This window comes from Felis catus, chromosome B3, assembly GCF_018350175.1.
Source record: "Felis catus isolate Fca126 chromosome B3, F.catus_Fca126_mat1.0, whole genome shotgun sequence".
In the NCBI taxonomy this organism is placed as follows: domain Eukaryota; kingdom Metazoa; phylum Chordata; class Mammalia; order Carnivora; family Felidae; genus Felis; species Felis catus.
In genome coordinates, this window is record NC_058373.1 from 22,425,442 (window position 1) to 22,444,327 (window position 18,886).

Here is an 18,886-nt window from a genome sequence, read left to right on the forward strand (position 1 = left end):
CATTGAATTGCTAGATCATATGGCAGTGCTATTTTTAATTTTTTGAGGAATCTCCAGACTATTTTCCATAGTGGCCGCACCAAATTATGTTCCCACCAAAAGTGAATAAAGGTTTCCTTTTCTCCACATCCTTGCTACCATTTCTTATTTCTTGTGTTTTTTTTTTTTTTTGTTTGTTTGTTTGATTGATTTGGTAAGAGTTATTCCCACAGGTATGAGGTGATATTGTGGTTTTGATTTACATTTCCCTATGGTTGACCATTTTGAGCATCTTATAATGTACGTGTTGTCCATCTATATGTCTTTGAAAAATGTCTGTTCAAATCTTCTCATTTTTTAAGTTGGATTTTTTTTTTTTTTGCTATTGAGTTGTGTTTTCCAGCTTGAAAATTTTAGAAGCATTTGCTTAAGCTTAGAATTGCCTGAGTCAATGGATGGCATGTGGGGGAAAATACCAATCTAACCAAAAGACTAATAGTAAAAGCTAGGGAATTAGATGCCGATAGGGTCTTTGAAAATCTCCAAAAAGCATATGTAAGGCTATGCACATGCTAAGCAAAGACCTGAGAAGCCCTAACTTTTCACCTTTGATTGACCTTGAGGCTGTGTGCAAGCAGGAAGTAAATGTCAAAGAAAAGTAGTCAGCTGCCTGGCTGACTGTTGAAAATTTACTTCAACACATACACAGAGCCTGTTGACAAAGATTAGGAGACTTACTTGTTACAGGTGTTTAAGGAAATCTCTATTCCATTATTAACTAGAACAGATACTTCAGTGGCCACATACAAGGATACAGACTAAACAAATAAATAAACAACAACAAGATCAAACCTGGGGGAGGGAAAAATGATTTCCAGAGTTGTGACATTATATTATATAAAGTGTCCACTTTTCAACAAAAATATACAAGATGTGCAGCAAAAGAAGAGAGTGTGGCCCATATACAGAAACAAAGCAATCAATAGAAACTACTCTGAGGAAGCCCACTTATTGGATATGCTAAACAAAGACTTTAAATCAGCTGTTTTACATATGTCCAATGAACTAAAGAGAATTATGTCTAAAGAACTTAAGGAAAGTATAAGAATAAGAATGATGTCTCACCACATACAGGATAAAGAGGTATAAATTATTAAAAGGAGCCAAATATAAATTCTGGAGTTGAAAATTACAGTAACTGAAAATGATAAACTCACCAGGGAGTTTCAACAGCAGATTTGAGCAAGTGGTAGAATATAACTAGGAATCTGAATATAAACTAATAAGATTATCCAATCTGAAGAACTTAAAAAGAAAAAATAAATGAAGATAAATGAACTAAACTTCAAAGACCTGTGAGACACCAACAAATGTATCAGTGTATGTAAAATGGGAGTCCTATGAGGGAAGATAAAGGGAAAGAGATAATATTTAAAAATATAATGGATGAAAATGCTCCAAATTTGATGAAAAACATGAATCTGTACATCCAAAAAGCTCATTGAACTACAAGATGAACACTTCATAACTGATAAATGAATGGATACAGAATATGTGATATATGCAATGGAATGATATTTAGCCATAAAAAAGAATGAAATCTTGCCATTTGGAACAACATGGATGGAGCTAGAGAGTATAATGCTAAGTGAATTAAATCAGAGAAAGACAAATACCATGTGATTTCACTCATATATGGAATTTAAGAAACAAAACAAATGAACAGAAGAGAGGGAGGGAGGGAGGGAGAGAGAGAGAGAGACCAAGAAACTAACTTGTAATTATAGAGAACAAACTGATGGTTACCAGAGGGGAGGTGGGTGAGGGGGATGAGTTAATTAGGTGATGGAGATTAAGGAGTGCACTTGTCATGATGAACACCAGTATGGAATTGTTGGATCACTATATAGTACACCTGAAACTAACTAACACTGTATGTTAACTAACTTGAATTAAGATAAAAACTTAAAAAAAAACCTTCATAATCAAACTATTGAATGCCAAATTCAGAAAGAATCTTGAAAACAGTAGAATGCAAAGTATCCTCAGATTAACAGCTGATTTATCTATACAAATCATGAAGGCTAGAAGGCAGTAGGATGAAATATTCAAAATGCTGAAAGAAAAAAGACTCAACTAAGAATTGTATATCTCTCAAAATTATCTTTCAAAAATGAAGAAGAAATTAATATATTTTCAGATTTCAAAATTGCACATCATTTTGTAACTATATATGGCGATGGATGTTAACTAGACTTATTGTGGTGATCATTTTACAATATATGCAAATATTGAATCATTATGTCATATACCTGAAACTAATATATGCAATTATACCTCAATAACAAATGAAGAATAACTGAATAATTGGAAAGATAGCCCATATCTGTGGATTTAGTATAGTTAAAATGGGACTACTCTTCAAATTAATCTGCAGATTCAATGCAATTTGTATCAAATTCCTAGCTGACTCTTTTTGGACAAAAGAATCTTGAAAAAAATGTTGGAGGACTTGCTCCAGTAATCAAGACTGTATGATACTTACATAAAATTAGACATGAAGATCCAAGGATTAGAGTTGAGGATCTTGAAATCTATAAATTGGTGGCTAATTGCTTTTTGATGAGTGTGCCAAGATAATATGAGTAAGAATTTTTTAATAGGGGTTTCTAGGTGGCTCAGTCCATTGGGTGTCCAACTCTTGATTTTGGCTCAGGTCATGATCTCATAGTTTATGAGATCAAACTCAGTGTTGGGCTTTGTGCTGTCAGCCCTCTCTCTCTCACTCCCCTGTTCATGCTTTCTCTCTCTCAAAATCAAATAATAATAAAAAATATGTAGCTTTAAAAAAGAATACTTTTCAATAAACAATTCTGAGACAATTGGATATCATGTTAAAAAAAAATAAAATTAGACCTCTACCTCATACTATATACCAATATTAGCTCAAAATGTATCAAAAAACTGAATGTAATTGCTAAAAACTATGTAGCTCTGGAAAAGAAAATGGGGTGTATCTTCGTGACCTTGGATTAGGCAGTAGTTTCTCTTCATGACCTTGGATTAGGCAATGGTTTCTTAACATCTAAAGCACAAGTAATAAAACCAAAAATACATTGGATATTGTCAAAATTAAAAACATGAGAAGTTACTATAAGAAAGTGAAAAGGCAAGCCCAAGGTCCTAAAGATTTTCTCCTATGTTTTCTTTAAAAGTTTAAAGTTTTACATTTTACATTTAAATCTGTGATCCAATTTACTTTTTTTATAAGTTATGATATTTAGGTTTACTTTCTAAAATATGATATCTAATTGCTACAGCCCTACTTGTCAAGAAGATTATCCTTTATCTCTTGAATTTTTGCATTCTTGTAAAAATCAATTGACCACACTACTGTGGGTCTACAAATAGGTTCTTTATTTTATTCCATTGATCTGTGTGGTAAACCCTCTGCTAATACCACACAGTCTTTATTAATGAATCTGTTTAATAAGAACTGAAATATAGTAGAGTATATTCTTCACATTTTTTCAAAGTTGTTTTAGTTATTCTTGTTTCTTATCTTTCCATATATATTTTAAATAATATTGTGAATATCTACAACTATCTTTCAGAGATTTTGATATAAATTGCATCAAATCTATGTATAAATTTAGAGTATTGAGTCTTCTAATTCATGAATGTTATGACTACATATTTATATCTTTGACTTTTATCACCCATATTTGTAGTTTATAGCATATATGTCCAGCAGATATTTTATAAGATTTACTTCCTCCTTCCTACCTCCCTCCCTTCCTTCCTTCTTCCTTTCCCTTCCTTTCATTTATTCTTTCCTTTCTTTTTGTAAACAAATATAAATAGTAATGTATTTTTTTTTTAATTTTGTTCATGTTTTGTTCACTGTTAGTGTGTATAAATAGAATTGATTTTGGGGTATTCATTTTGTATCACCACATTGCTAAACTCATTTATTATTGGAGCTATTATTGTAGATTCCTTGGAGTTTTCTATGCAGACAGTCATGTTTTCCGCAAATAGTAACACTTTATTTCACCCTTCTCCATATGTATGCCTTTCATTTTTTCTTTCTTTTTTTTTTTTTATCTTGACCTTACTGTCCTGGCTAGAACTTCCAGCACTATGTTGAATAAGAATATTGAGAGCAGGGGCGCCTGGGTGGCGCAGTCGGTTAAGCATCCGACTTCAGCCAGGTCACGATCTCGCGGTCCGTGAGTTCGAGCCCCGCGTCAGGCTCTGGGCTGATGGCTCGGAGCCTGGAGCCTGTTTCCGGTTCTGTGTCTCCCTCTCTCTCTGCCCCTCCCCCGTTCATGCTCTGTCTCTCTCTGTCCCAAAAATAAATAATAAAAACGTTGAAAAGAAAAAAAAATTAAAAAAAAGAATATTGAGAGCAGACTTCTTTGCCTTATTTCTGATCGTGAAGAAAAATTGTTTTTTTTTTGCCACTAAGTATAATGTTAGCTGTAGATTTCTTGTAGATGTTCCTTAAGAAGTTGAAAGCATTCCCCTCTACTCCTTTTATTTCTAAAATTTTTTTTTTTTTTTTTAGAGTTTAGTGCTTATTTTGATGCAGTAGATATGATTGGATGATTTTTCTTGTTTGCCTGTTAATATTTTGATTTTTAGGGGCGCCTGGGTGGCGCAGTCGGTTAAGCGTCCGACTTCAGCCAGGTCACGATCTCGCAGTCCGTGAGTTCGAGCCCCGCATCAGGCTCTGGGCTGATGGCTCAGAGCCTGGAGCCTGTTTCCGATTCTGTGTCTCCCTCTCTCTCTGCCCCTCCCCCATTCATGCTCTGTCTCTCTCTGTCCCAAAAATAAATAAAAACGTTGAAAAAAAAATTTAAAAAAAAAAAAATTTTTGATTTTTATATTGACTGATCTTTAAATGTTAAACAAGCATCAAATCCTTGGAATAAACTGTGCTTGGTCAGGTCACATCATTCTTTTTTTATATTGCTGAATTCCATTTGTTCACGTTCTGTTACTGATTTTTCTGTCAATGTTCATGAGAGATATTGTCATATGTTTTATCTTTTGTACTTTTTTGTTTTCAGGGTAATACTAGTTTCATAAATATGTTGGTATGTCTTCCTCTTCTAATTCTGGAAGCAGTAGCATATAATTGCTGTTAATTCTTCTTCAAATGTTTGGTATAATTTAGTGAAATCATCTCAGCTTTGAGATTTCATTTTTGACAGTTCTAAAATTACAAATTCAGTTTATTTATTAGTTATTGGGCTTTTTATGTTATTTTGTATTGGATGCATTGTGATAGTTTCTTTTTCTTTTTTGAGGGAGGTGGGAGGAAGAATTGGTCTATTTCTTCTAAACTTTCAAACTTACATGAATTGAGTTCTTTGTAATATATTATCTTATTATCTATTGGTTGTCTGAAGGATCTTTTCATATCCTGTTTTATTCTTTATGTTTGTTTTCTTTCATTTCTTTGTTGGTCTTGCTAAGTGTATATTACTTTTATTGATCTTTTAAAAAATTATCTCTTTGTTTCATTGATTTTCTCTATTTGTTTTAAAATTTATTGGTTTCTGCTCTTTATTTTTTTATTATCTTTGCTTTGGGTGTTTTTTCTCTTCTTTTGATAGATTCTTCAGGTGGTAATATAGATTATTAATTTGAGACTTCTCTTTTCTCATGTATGCATTCAAATGCTATAAGTTTCTCTCTCAGCACTGCTTCATTTCTCTTCTACAAATTTTGATGTTATATTTTCACTTTCAATGTATTTTTAAAAATTTCTCTCGTATCTTCCTCTTTGACACACTCATTATTTAGAAATATGTTTTGCAGGGGTGCCTGGGTGGCTTAGTCGGTTGAGTGTCTGACTTCAGCTCAGGTCATGATCTCACAGTCTGTGGGTTTGAGCCCCGTGTCAGGCCCTGTGCTGGTAGCTCTGTGCCAGAAGCTTGGGGCCTGGAGCCTGCTTTGGATTCTGTCTCTCTCTCTCTCTCTCTCTCTCTCTGTCCCACCCAACACTCACACTCTCTTTCTGTCTCTCTCAAAAATAAATAAACATTAAAAAAATTGAAAAAAAAGAAATATGTTTTTCAGCATTTTAGCCTTTGAATAATTTCTTATTGTCCTACTATTATAGATTTCTAGTTTAATTTCATTGTTGTTGGAGAACACACACTTTGTATGATTTCAATTATATTAAAATTTTTAAGGTTTGTTTATGGACCAGAATATGATCTATCTTGGTATACATTCAATGGACACTTGAAAAGAGAGTGTTCTGCTATTGTTGGTTGAAGTGTTATATAAATGTTGATTAAAGCCTGTTCATAGGTATTGTTGTTAAGTTCTTCTGTAAGCTTGCTGATTTTTTTTCTGCTTGTTCTTTCAAGTACTGAGAGAAGTATGGAGAGCTCCAACTATAATAGTTTGTGTTTCTGTTTCTCCTCTGATTTTTTTTTCCAGTTTTTTTCTTCTATGTGTTTTGCAGTTCTGTTGTTTTGTGCACACACATATAGAATTGCTACGTCTTCTTGGTGAATTGACTCTTTTATCATTATGTAATGCCCTTATCTGTCTCTAATAATTTTGTTTGCCCTGAAGGCTATTTTATCTGACACTAATATAGCCAGTTCTGATAGATCTGGATAAGGTTTACATGCTATTTATTTTTCTTTCTTTTTACTTTCAACTTTCCTGTATTGTTATTTTGATGTAAGTTTCTTGTAGACAGCATAGTTAGGTCACTTTTTTAAATCTACTTTGCCAGTCTCTGTCTTTAAATTGCTGTATTTAGGCTGTTTACATTTAATATAATTAATGATATGTTAGTGCCTAAGTCTATCACTTTGTTTTTGTTTTCTGATTGTTTCTCTCTTTTTTAATTTTTCTATTTTGTTTTACTGACTTTCTATAGGTTATTTAAACGTTTTCTTGGAATTTCATCTTGATTTATCAAAAGTGTTTTTTTGTTGTTGTTTGTTTTGTTTTGTTTTGATAGATAGACAGCACAAGAGCAGGGGAGAGGGGCGGGGGGGGGGGGCAGAGGGAGAATCCCAAGCAGGCTCCCTGCTCATTATGGACACTGTTGCAGGACTTGATGCCATGACCCTGGGATCATGACCTGAGCCAAAATGAAGAGTCAGGTGCTCAACTGATGGAGCCACCCAGGCACCCCATATCAATAGTGTTTTTGAGCAAAATTATTTGTATAAATTTCTAGTGGGTGTCTAGGATTATGTTATGTAGAAATAGCTTATTGGTTACTGATGTGGTCATTTTACCTGCTTCAGTACAGCATAGAAGTCTTACCTCTGTTTGCATCCTTTACCATCCTTTGTTTATAATATAATCATCTCTACTATTTCTTCTTCATACATTTAGAGCCATCTCAGACAGTTGTATAATATTTGTTTCAACCATCAAACACAATGCAGAAAACTCAACAGGAGAAATAAAGCTGTATTGTATTACTTGCTCTGTTTTTTTCTCCTTTATGTCCAAGTTTTCTTCTTTCACTGTCTCCTTTGTTTAATGAACTTTATTTATCCATTCTTTTAAGGTAGGATAATAGGCAACAAATTCTTTTAGTTGCTTTCATCTGAAAATGTCTTGAGTTCTCCTTTATTCCTGACCAATATATTTCACTTGATATGGGATTCTGAATTGACCTTTATTTTAACATATCAAAGTGTTACGCCACTTCCTTCTTGTCAGTATGGTTTAGGATAAATAATACACCATCATTTAAATTACTTTTGCCCTATAGGTAAGTTATTGTTTTTATCTTGCTGTTTTTAAAGTTTTTTCATTGTCTTTAGTTTTTGACTATGATGTATCTTGGTGGAGATTTCTTTAGATTTACCTTGTTTGGAGTTTACTCACTTCTTGAATCTATAGATTTGTTTCTTTTGTCAAATTTAGGAAGTGTCAGACATTATTTCTTCATGTGCTTTTTCAGTTACACCTTCTTTTTGATTCACGACTCCAGTAGTACCATTATTATATCTTTGTTGTAGTTCCATAGGTCCCTGAGGCTTTATGTTTTCTTTTTCTTAGTTTAATTTTTCTCTTTTTTTTTTTTTTTTTCAAATTGGGTAATTTCCATTGGTCTATCCTCCAGTTCATTCATTCTTCAATCATTCTGGTGTTGAGCCTATCCATTTATTTAGGTTATTTTATTTTTAAGCTCTGAAGTTTTTATGATTCTTACTTAAATCTTCCATCTCTTTGCCGAGAATATCTTTTCATTTATTACTGTCATGTTTGTAATTGATCATTGAAGTACTTTTATGATGTTTGCCTTAAAATTTTTAGCAGATAATTCTGACATATTTTGCTTGTCATCTTGTTGTTGGCAACATTTGATTGCCTTTTTAAATTCACTTTGAGATCTTCTCGGTCCTTTGTATGATGAGCGGTTTTCAATTGGAACCTAGACAATTTGTTACTATGTTATGAGACTCTGGGTCTTATTTAAACTTTCTAGCTACCTGGCTTTCTCTGACACCATTCTAGCAGAGGAAGAAGGGGTATTGTCTAACTGCTAGGTGAGGGTGGAAGTTGAGATTTCCTGCTTGGCTTCTGTTGACATGAGGGGAGGCAAAAAGGATAAACTCCTCCTTACTCCTGGACAGATACGGAGTTCCTACTCTGCCCCCCGCCCCCGGCTTACTGACTAGTGGAAATGAAACTCATGGCTTCCAAATTATCTTTATTGGATGTAAGAATCAAAAATAAAACCCAGGAAAGTCACTGCAGTATTGTTCCATGGGTACTAAGGCATATAGGCAGTCTACTTTCTCCTGTATACTTTTAAGAGTCTTCTTGTGTTTACTTTACATGTAATATCCAGAATTTTTAGTTGCTTTTAGTTGTATTTAGTGGTAATAATGGGAACAAGTATATCTATTCCATATTTCTGGAACTTAGGCATTTTTATTGCTCTTGCTGTAAGCATTTAAAAATTCTATAATAAGTCAAAATATATACTATCAAAAAATCAGATAAAAATCATAACTCCTGTAGTTTTGTATATGTAAGGTCAGTATCATATCTTGCATATATTTTATTTGGAGAGGTCAAGTAATTCTTAGTAAAGCAGGTTGGATGTAAAGAAAGATTTAAGAGATCAGTTCAATATTGAAATGATCAGATCATATTCATGACTAAACAGGGAGTGAGAAATATGAGGATCACAGAATAGAATTTAAACAATGGAAAATGTTATAAGTACAATTTATGGGATGCTTTTCTCCCATTTTATATTTTAATGTGTTTTTCATATGATTACATTCTTTTTTTTAACTTTTTAAAAATTTATTTATTTTGAGAGAGAGAGCATGCCCACATGTGTGTGAGCAGGAAAGGGTCAGAGAGAGAAGAGAGAATTCCAAGCAGCTCTGCACTAACAGTGGGGAGCCCTGAAGTGGGGCTCAATCCCAGGAACCATGAGATCATGACCTAAACCAAGATCAAGAGTCCAGTGCTCAACTGACTGAGCCACCCAGGCACCCTGATTACATTCTTTTAAAAACATTTTAATAATTAATTACATAGTATTCCCTTTTATGGATGTGCTGCAATTTATTATGGCCATTTAACTTGTTTATAATATTGTTGGCACTATCCATTACATAATCAATACCTTTGGACTTACTTGTTTATTCTGACTCCCAGCTATTTCTTTAAGGTTATTTCTTAGATGTGGAATTAGCCCAAAAAGTTAATAGTTTTGTTTTTTAAATCTTTTGACATAAAGGCAAATTTAAAGGTTTCTTTGAAGAAAGTACGTAACAGTTTACAAACTGACTCACAGTGCTGGAAACTGCCAGTTTCACTATACTGTCATCAGCTTTTACATCTCATCATTTTAAAATACTTAAAAGGAGATTTGGTTTATTTTATATACATACACCTTTGCATTAGTACAGATTTAAGAAAATGGTCTAGGGGCGCCTGGGTGGCGCAGTCGGTTAGGCGTCCGACTTCAGCCAGGTCACGATCTCGCGGTCCGTGAGTTCGAGCCCCGCGTCAGGCTCTGGGCTGATGGCTCAGAGCCTGGAGCCTGTTTCCGATTCTGTGTCTCCCTCTCTCTCTGCCCCTCCCCCGTTCATGCTCTGTCTCTCTCTGTCCCCAAAATAAATAAACGTTGAAAAAAAAAAAAAAGAAAATGGTCTACAGTTGTGGAAACCAATAATTCTTTCTTTCTCAGGATCATATCTTACTATCTACAGTGAAAAGTCCATGAGCCCACACCCAGAGGAGGACGAGTCCAGGATGTGAACATGTAGCAATATTTCAAAGTTTTGTGCACTATTTATAAATTTGATGTTAGAATTAATCCAATACAATGGGAGAAGACAAGCATATTCAATGGCAACCTGCCACTTGTTTCCCCATGTGTATATTTTGGGAAGCCTCATTTTACCCCTCAGCCAAAACCGCAATACATATTCATAATGTTTGTGATTTTATTCTTTCCCTCTTTATTTGTGAGTTTATTGGGCAAGATTTTCTGTCTTATTAGTGTGTTTATTCAGTTTTCAAAAGCAGAAAGAGAAGGTGTGTACTAATTATCTTAACTATCATTCCCCTAGGCCTTTCTGATGGAGATGACCACCATCAGAGACTGTAGAAACACAGGAGAACAGAGGAGTGCCTTTAAACTCCTGGTAAAACAATTCCAGTTGCATCTTGGGAAGGTCCTTCTGGGGGCAGAGGAGGAAGTGAGTGTTGAGTCATGTGGTTGGTCAGGGGAGGGTAAGATGTGTCTTTGTGAACTGGGAAGACTATAGAGAACTTTCAGAAGTTACTGAAAGTTCTTAAGAAATGTCAAAGGGGCACTTCCCTGGGGATCTCTTCTTATTTTATAACCTAATCCTTTTTATTTTTTTTTATTTTTATTTTTTCAACATTTATTTATTTTTGGGACAGAGAGAGACAGAGCATGAACGGGGGAGGGGCAAAGAGAGAGGGAGACACAGAATCGGAAACAGGCTCCAGGCTCTGAGCCATCAGCCCAAAGCCTGACGCGGGGCTCGAACTCACGGGCCGTGAGATCGTGACCTGGCTGAAGTCGGACGCTTAACCAACTGCGCCACCCAGGCGCCCCAACCTAATCCTTTTTAATAATTTGTCTATGAAATCCAAGTTAGGGTAAATGCATCCCCTTGTTATATTGAAGAGAAACCAATTGTTGTTCTAGATTACAATGAGTATAAAATAGGTGCAAGTTTATTCTGATCTACAGGTTAAGGCATGATTGTAGATAGAGGTGAGGAGGTGGGAAATTGTGGAATAGAGATTCAGCTATAATTGTTGTAGATTCAAACTCAAGCATCCCCTTCACTAAGCATTTTCTACCTAGCTAATTCAGGGTTTATAATGAAAAAAATTTCCCTGACATATTAAGTGGCTTATACATAACAAAAGGTCATTTATTAAGGAAGGGCATACTTTGGAACTTCATGCAAACTATTTAATCACTGGAATTACAAAAAAGTTCCAAAGTCATTCTGTTCCTGATTTTGTGATAGGAACATTTTTCTTGGTAATTGGTATAGTGTGCTTTATGGCATGAATCACTTCATTGTACTTCCCAGAAGAAGAAATGAGGTCTGTGAATAGTCTGAATTTGGCTTATTTAGCTCCTCATTGTTCCTTATAGAATAGGACATCTGAATATGCTGTGTATTAGGAGAAATGGACTTTTGGGCTGGGGAAGAGGTATAGAATTTCCTTTCTTAGTGTTAGAACTCTGCAGTGATTAGTTAGAATGAATTGCCAAGTTATTTCTGGGCACTGGTAATTTATTAGCTTTCTACATACAAGTCTGTAAGAAAAGGATTAGAGCCTAAAGATCTGTAGAGGACTCATTATTTATAGATTGTATAGGATCCTATAGTTCCATTGTAAACCACAAGTTCTTCGAGACTTCTCAAAATCCTTGTGGTAACAGTGTGAACCAGGAATCTGTGAGAGAGCACTGTAGTGCTTTCTCTTCATTGATGTACATCTTTTGAGTAGTACTCTTTAGCCCTCAGTTTTCCACAGTGACCCTGATGAAATTTAATGTGTGGCTCATGAGCAAATGGCTAAGAAAGAATTCTTGAGACATTTTTGATGCTAAAAGATGGTTTTATTATAGCACAGGGACAGGACCTGTGGGCAGAAAGAGCTGCACTGGAATTGTGAGGAGTGACTGATTATATACTTTTAAGTTTGTGGAGGGAGAGCCAATAGAGATAAAGTAAGTTTCCAAGGAATTTTGAAGCAAGGCTTTGAAGACCTTATGGGGTAGCTGCTGTTAAGATAAAGACTTTTAGTCTTTAATAAAACAAAATCATTAAGGCACTAAGGCAGCCGTGAGTTCCTTAAGGAAGGTCATGCTCTGTATGCCTCAGGTATCTATCAGTGGGCTGCAAGCTGTAGGGAGATTTAATTTAAGCTACATTTCTCTTGCCTTTGTTTCCCTCATCAACTCCAGCCCAGTTTCCTTAAAGGGTGAACCTCAAATGCAAAGTCCTCTGCTACTGTGTTCCTAGGCTCAGAGTTGGCACTGGGGGCTGCCTCGGTAGCAACATTAATGAGAACATTAAAAACTCAGAACAGGTGGGTTGGGCCACCTTTAGGTCAGGGTGGGCCTGTGGAGCCTCTGTAGAGGGTAAAGTGTTGCCATATAATGCTCAGTGCTCCTGCTACTCCCTCAGGTATCTATATGGCAGAGAGTAGGAACTTAATAAAAGCGCATCACCAGGACTGGGCATTTAGTCCCATAATTAGTTTGAAGAGGAAGACATTTTGAGTCAACTGCTGTGGGAGGGACCTGCTACTTCAATGGTGTTCACTCCCCCATGCTCATGTGTTAGGGACCCACTGTACAGACTGTACCCACCCCTGCTCTCAGATACCACCTAACCTCTGACTCCTCTGAAGGGGTCTCGGAGTAGATATTGGCTTCTCTTTTTACAGAAGCCCCCACTATCTTGCCTCTCTCTTACTAGATCTTTGCTTGCTTTAAATGTCCATCTTTTCTGTTCCTGTTGTATTTTGTTGAAATCTTTAGAAGAGGGAAGTATTCCCATTTTGCTTCTTATAATCCTTTTTTTATTTAAAACATTTTTTAATGTTTATTTATTTTTGAGAGAGAGAGAGAGAGAGAGACAGAGCATGAGCAGGGGAGGGGTAGAGAAAGAGGGAGACACAGAATCTGAAGCACACTCCAGGATCTGAGCTGTCAGCACAGAGACTGACGTGGGGCTCGAACTCCTGAACCATGAGATCATGACCTGAGCTGAAGTCAGACGCCTAACCAAGCCACACAGGCGTGACTTTATAATCCTTGATTGAGGTGTGCAGGGTAACATGCTACTGGGGAATGGGTGACAAGGATTCTCAACTTCTTTTCCTGAGTTGCAGTTGTTTATTTCTCTGACATCACCACAATGAAATTCATTGTTTCTGTAATTCCCATAGTTTAGCAACATATTCCTATAGGTTATTCCCAATTAGCCTTCTCTGCTTGAATGAGTTTAAGAATATCTGCAAACTTAGAAATTTCTCTGCCTTTCAGATAATGTATAAAAATCTCCATGTTGATTCTGGAAGGAACTCCCATGTAGGCTCTTTGCCCCCACTTGTTTTTCGAACATTGGAGTGAATGATGTTGAGATGGATTAGAGAAGTCTCTGCTACTTTTCATTCTTTATCTTTCATTATCTGTAAAAATAACATTTTACAACATAGTCCATCAGTTCTGAGATGTTTATTTTTTTCACATTTTAACATTTTTGGAAAATATATATGTCTTACAGTTGAGTGGCGTTTGAAATTTGATGTCAGAACCTTGTTCTGATGCTTGCTTTGTCTCTTTTGGATTATTTTTTTCTTGTCTTTTAGCTGCCTTTTGGTTTTTCTGTCACAAGCTAGAAATGACCTTTAAGGTAATAGGAATTGAAGTAAATACACCTTTAGCATGATAATTTATGTTTGTTTGACTACGGTTACACTTTACTGTTTGCTGTAGCTGTACATTCTTCTAGTGTCCATATTTTTGTCTCCCCTCCCTGAACCTTGGCCTTCCCTTGGCACTCCTGGGCAGAGAGTCTGTAACTCTTTCAGTTGTACCCACTGGTGTCCTACTGGAGCCTTGTGGTGTGGTGAAAAGGTGGGGAGAGGAAAGCATTCTGTAATCTTACGATAAAATCTCACTCTTTTGGTAGGCCTGTGCTCCTGGGCTTGAACTTCTCAGGTATTTCCTGGTGATACAGCTCTTCCCTCTCCCATTCAGGTGAGACAGAAAGACTACAGGGTACTGATGTGGGCAGGATGTCCTCTTCCCAGCAGGAATAAACCTCTCATGAAGTCTGGAGGATAGGCTTGTGCTGAGGAGAAGGTGCTGGATGGCTTATTTCCCTAGAGTTGCTCCTTCCCTCCCCATGTCAGAGTTTCAAGATGATTTTTCTTGCATAGTTTTCATGAGAACTTGGTTGAGGCGGGGGGCTCCTGGAGATAAAATCCATGAAAGTGTAGGGGTGTCCATAGGATTGTGGCCTGTGTCACGTGGATGAATGAGGTGTGGGGGTTTGGTTCAGCTCCCCTCTACCTGTGGAATCAAAGTTTGTTCTCAGTACCAACAAGGCACTGTTCAAACTCTCTGTGAACGTAAGTAGTCACCATTCACATTCACTCTGTGACTGTAAGTAGTCACAGAGCTCTGCCAGCATCAACTTGTGCACTCACAATGTGCTTTTTACGTTCCTCTTGAATTTTTTGTTTTGGGGGATTTCTTGTGCTTTTTTTTTTATGAGCTTAGATTTGTATTTTAATAGATTTCAGAATTTCTAGGTGTTTTATGGCACAATGGTGTTAAGGTTATGGAGTCTACCATTTCACCAGGACCAGGAGTATGTCTTCTGTGCATTATCCCAGAACACTTACTATTTCTCATGTGTCTGTTCTCCATTTCAGCTCTAGTCCTGTCTTCCTGTGTCACCTCCATCTCCGACCTCTTCTTTAATTGACTTAATCTCTTTGTGTTTTTCCTCTGCACAAACTGTGATTATCTCATGCCTTGCTTTCATGCCAATAACTCAATTTTTAGCTGGATCTGTTTTGTCCCTTTCTGTGTCTAATTTACTAGCTATGTAATCATGTTGTTTTGGTTCTAAGTTTATTTATTTAACTCTGCAGTTTCCCTTTCATTTCATTTGGTTATTTAATGATCTTGTCTTTGAAATAATGTTTAATTTGATTCAAGGCTTTATTAAGTTATATTGTATAAAGAACTCATGGGAAGCATGTCCTTGTTTGGGCTTTTTTTCCAGACTATATTTTATATTTTATTTGTGCCTATCTGCTTGCCTTCCTTTCTTCCTTGTATTTGCTGTTTTAAAAAAGTGTATCCATCCATTCATTCATATACTGCTATATTTTGTTTATGCAGCTGTCATTCCAGATTTTTTTTCAACTTGCCCAGGACTTACCCTCATGATATGTGTACCCATAATTTTTAATAATCTGTATTATAATGGTGGTGAGCTATTTTTATATCACTTTTCCTTATTTTTGGTCTTATTTATTTGTCCTTAATTCATTAAACCAATTAATCTACATTACTTGTAGAAATATTAGAAATGCCAAATAACTGGGCATTGGATGACTTGGTTAAGCGTCCAACTTAAAATTTATTTTTTAATATTTATTTTTGAGAGAGAGAGAGAGAAAGCATGAGCGGAGGAGGAGCAGAGAGAGAGACACAGACTCCAAAGCAGGCTCCAGCCTCTGTGCTGTCAGCACAGAGCCCGACATGGGGCTTGAACCTACGAACTGTGAGATCATGACCTGAGCTGAAGTTGGATGCTTAACCAACTGAGCCACCCAGGTGCCCTAAGTGTCCAACTCTTGATTTCAACTCAGGTTATGATCTCACAGTTTGTGAGTTCGAGCCCTGCGTCAGGCTGTATACAGACAGTGTGGAGCCTGCTACAGATTCTCTGTGTACCTTTCTCTCTGCCTCTCCCCTGCTGGCACTTTCTCTCTCTCTCTCTCTGTCTCTCTCTCTGTCTCTCTCTCTCTCTCTCTCTCTCTCTCTCCTTCAAAAATAAATAAAAATTAAAAAGTTTAATAAAGGGGCGCCTGGGTGGCTCAGTCGGTTAAGCGGCCGACCTCAGCTCAGGTCATGATCTCGCGGTCCGTGAGTTTGAGCCCCGTGTCGGGCTCTGTGCTGACAGCTCAGAGCCTGGAGCCTGTTTTGGATTCTTTGTCTCCCTCTCTCTGACCCTCCCCCATTCATGCTCTGTCTCTCTCTGTCTCAAAAATAAATAAACGTTAAAAATTTTTTTTTTTGAAAAAAAAAAAGTTTAATAAAAATTGCACCTGGGTGGCTCAGTTGGCTGAGTGTCCAACTTTGGCTCAGGTCTTGATCTTGTGGTCTGTGAGTTCAAGCCCTGCATCAGGCTCTGTGCTGACATCTCAGAGCCTGGAGCCTGCTTCGGATTCTGTGTCTCCCTCTCTCTCTGCCCCTCCCCTGCTCATATTCTGTCTCTCTCTCTCTCTCTCTCTCTCTCTCTCTCTCTCTCTCTGTCAAAAATAAATAAACATTAAAAAATGTAATAAAAATGTCAAATAACAACAAAGAAAAATGTTACTGTTTTTACATCCTGCTCCTTCCTTTCACATACATCATCGCCTTCCCTTTGGCCTTTTAAACACACCTTTGCACCAGTTCCACATGGAGTGTTATGTTGGGATCCCTGTATCTATAGTTCATGTCTTTAGAGGACCCTAACTGTGATAAGATGTGCCAGGACCAGTTCCTGCTTTTCACTGGAAAAGCCTGGTGTTGAAGCTGCACACATTTCTGTAATTTCTCAGGCATTTGTGGGGTCTGGCAGTGGGTGCAGTTGTTTACTCTTAGCCCTGTAGGAGATAATGTATTATGTGTGTTGCATTTGTTGTAAACAGTGAAGGCAATGCTTGGACACTAATTCAGTTACAATGATGGTTTAAGTGTAAAAGGGAAATTTATTGTGTCTGTTAAAGGAGAGTTGAGATAAATCTTCATTCTGGGGTCACTGAGTGCATCTGGAGCCCTTCTGACTCTCCTGCACTCCATAATCTTCTTCCCACACTCCTGCTTCCTCCTTCCACCACCCCCTCCACCTCTCAGCTCTTCTAAGTCAAGGTGCTGTGTCTTTGTTAGGTTCCACTCTCACAATCCCCTTTCACAGCTTTGTTCTTCCAGATTTGGGTCTTCTGGGGGAGATAAGGAGGCCCTTCCTTTTACAAAAGTGGAAAGACCTTTTAGTCCCAGTTAAAAGTACACTCTTGAAACTCCATGCCTCCCTTGGGGAACCTGGGCAGTGATGGGTATGGGGTCCACCCAGCGGGAACCATATGGCTACACCGTCAGGGTGGGTCTTTTCCCTAGAATATCGCTCTCATACCTCACACACAGACAGCTGGAGTGGCTCAGTGATGGGCTCTAGTCCCTTCAATATTGCACTGGGCAGTGGGTTTTATGGGGGAAAGAAAATCAGTTACCATAGGTGCAAGGAGCTAAGTGCCTGAGACACGCTTGTCAGTAGTTCACCTGGCATGCATACTTCCCAAAGGAGTCAGCCTGATGGGGTCAGTTTTGTACCCTTCATTATGATGTGTCTTACCTGGGATTAAGTCAGTAAAGAATTACACACTGACCTATTGGGAGGAAAAAAATGTGTATCTGTTATATACTCTGGCATGATTTTAGAGATTTCCTCAAGTCTTTTTCTGAATTGCTCTTGAAAACAGTGTTCTAGAGATATGTAGGATTAACTTTGGTAGCTAAAAATAGAATAAAAGGGTCCTAAATCACTTTGGGGAGTTCTAGAGACAATTTTCCAAGGACTATGGCCTGTCTCTGTGGAGTTCTTTGGAGCAGTATCTACAGTATCACACTCTTCAGAGTGCTGTGTTTTAAAGGGACAGAGCACACACGTTTCCTTTATTTGTTAGTACTTAAAAATACTGCTAGAAATAAGTGTATATCTCTAAACAGGTAAGTGATGATTAAGGGGTTCCAGAACCTGGATAGGAAAATAGTGAGATTCCTTGGCCAAACCTGCTGTGAGGCTGGGTAGCTGGTGGAGGGACGTTAGATCCAATGCTTGAAGGAAACTGTGTTGCATACATTCTTTTTGAAAAGATTCATATCTGAACATGCATACATCACAGAATAACCCTTAACCCATTAAGAAAATTAAGTGTTGAGAGGTGCCTGGGTGGCTTAGTCGGTTGAATGTCCTACTCTTAATTTTTGGCTCAGGTCATGATCTGACAGTTTGTGAGATCAAGCCCCGAATTGGGCTCTGCACTGACAGTGTGGAGCCTGCTTAGGATTCTCACTCTCCCTCGTTTTCTGCCTCTCTCTCTCAAAATAAATAAACTTACAAAAATTAAATGCTGGCATTGAGATATTAACCTCATAGGCCCAGATTTCAGTGAGAATAAAACTAATGTAATGATACACCACACTGAAAGGTAGGCAGTTGGAGGTAGAGAGATGTTACCCATTTGGGCCAAACTTTCTAAGCCTCTCCAGTACCTTTGTATTGGGAGAACTTATTTCTGATAATTGAAAGTTGGAAAGTTTTCCTATGTTTTAGTCACTTTTGGTGTGGTACTCATTTAATCCTTGCAACTTGCTGGTGATGTGGCAATCAGTTTCCTTTTTTTTGTTTTTATTTATTTATTTATTTATTTATTTATTTATTTATTTATTTATTCATTTATTTGTTTGGAGAGACAGAGAGAGCCAACACAAACTGGGGAGGGGCAGAGAGAGGGAATCTGCCAGCACAGAGCCCAGTGCAGGGCTCAGTCTTGTGAACTGCAACATCATGACCTGAGCCGAAACCAAGAGTTCTATGTT

General features: G+C 37.2%; 1 protein-coding gene across 2 annotated transcripts in view; it reads left to right on the top strand.

Annotated features, from left to right (window-relative positions):
• Nucleotides 1-18,886, top strand: part of CHRNA7 (cholinergic receptor nicotinic alpha 7 subunit) — a 115,952-nt gene that overhangs the window by 24,007 nt on the left and 73,059 nt on the right. The window lies entirely within an intron of this gene.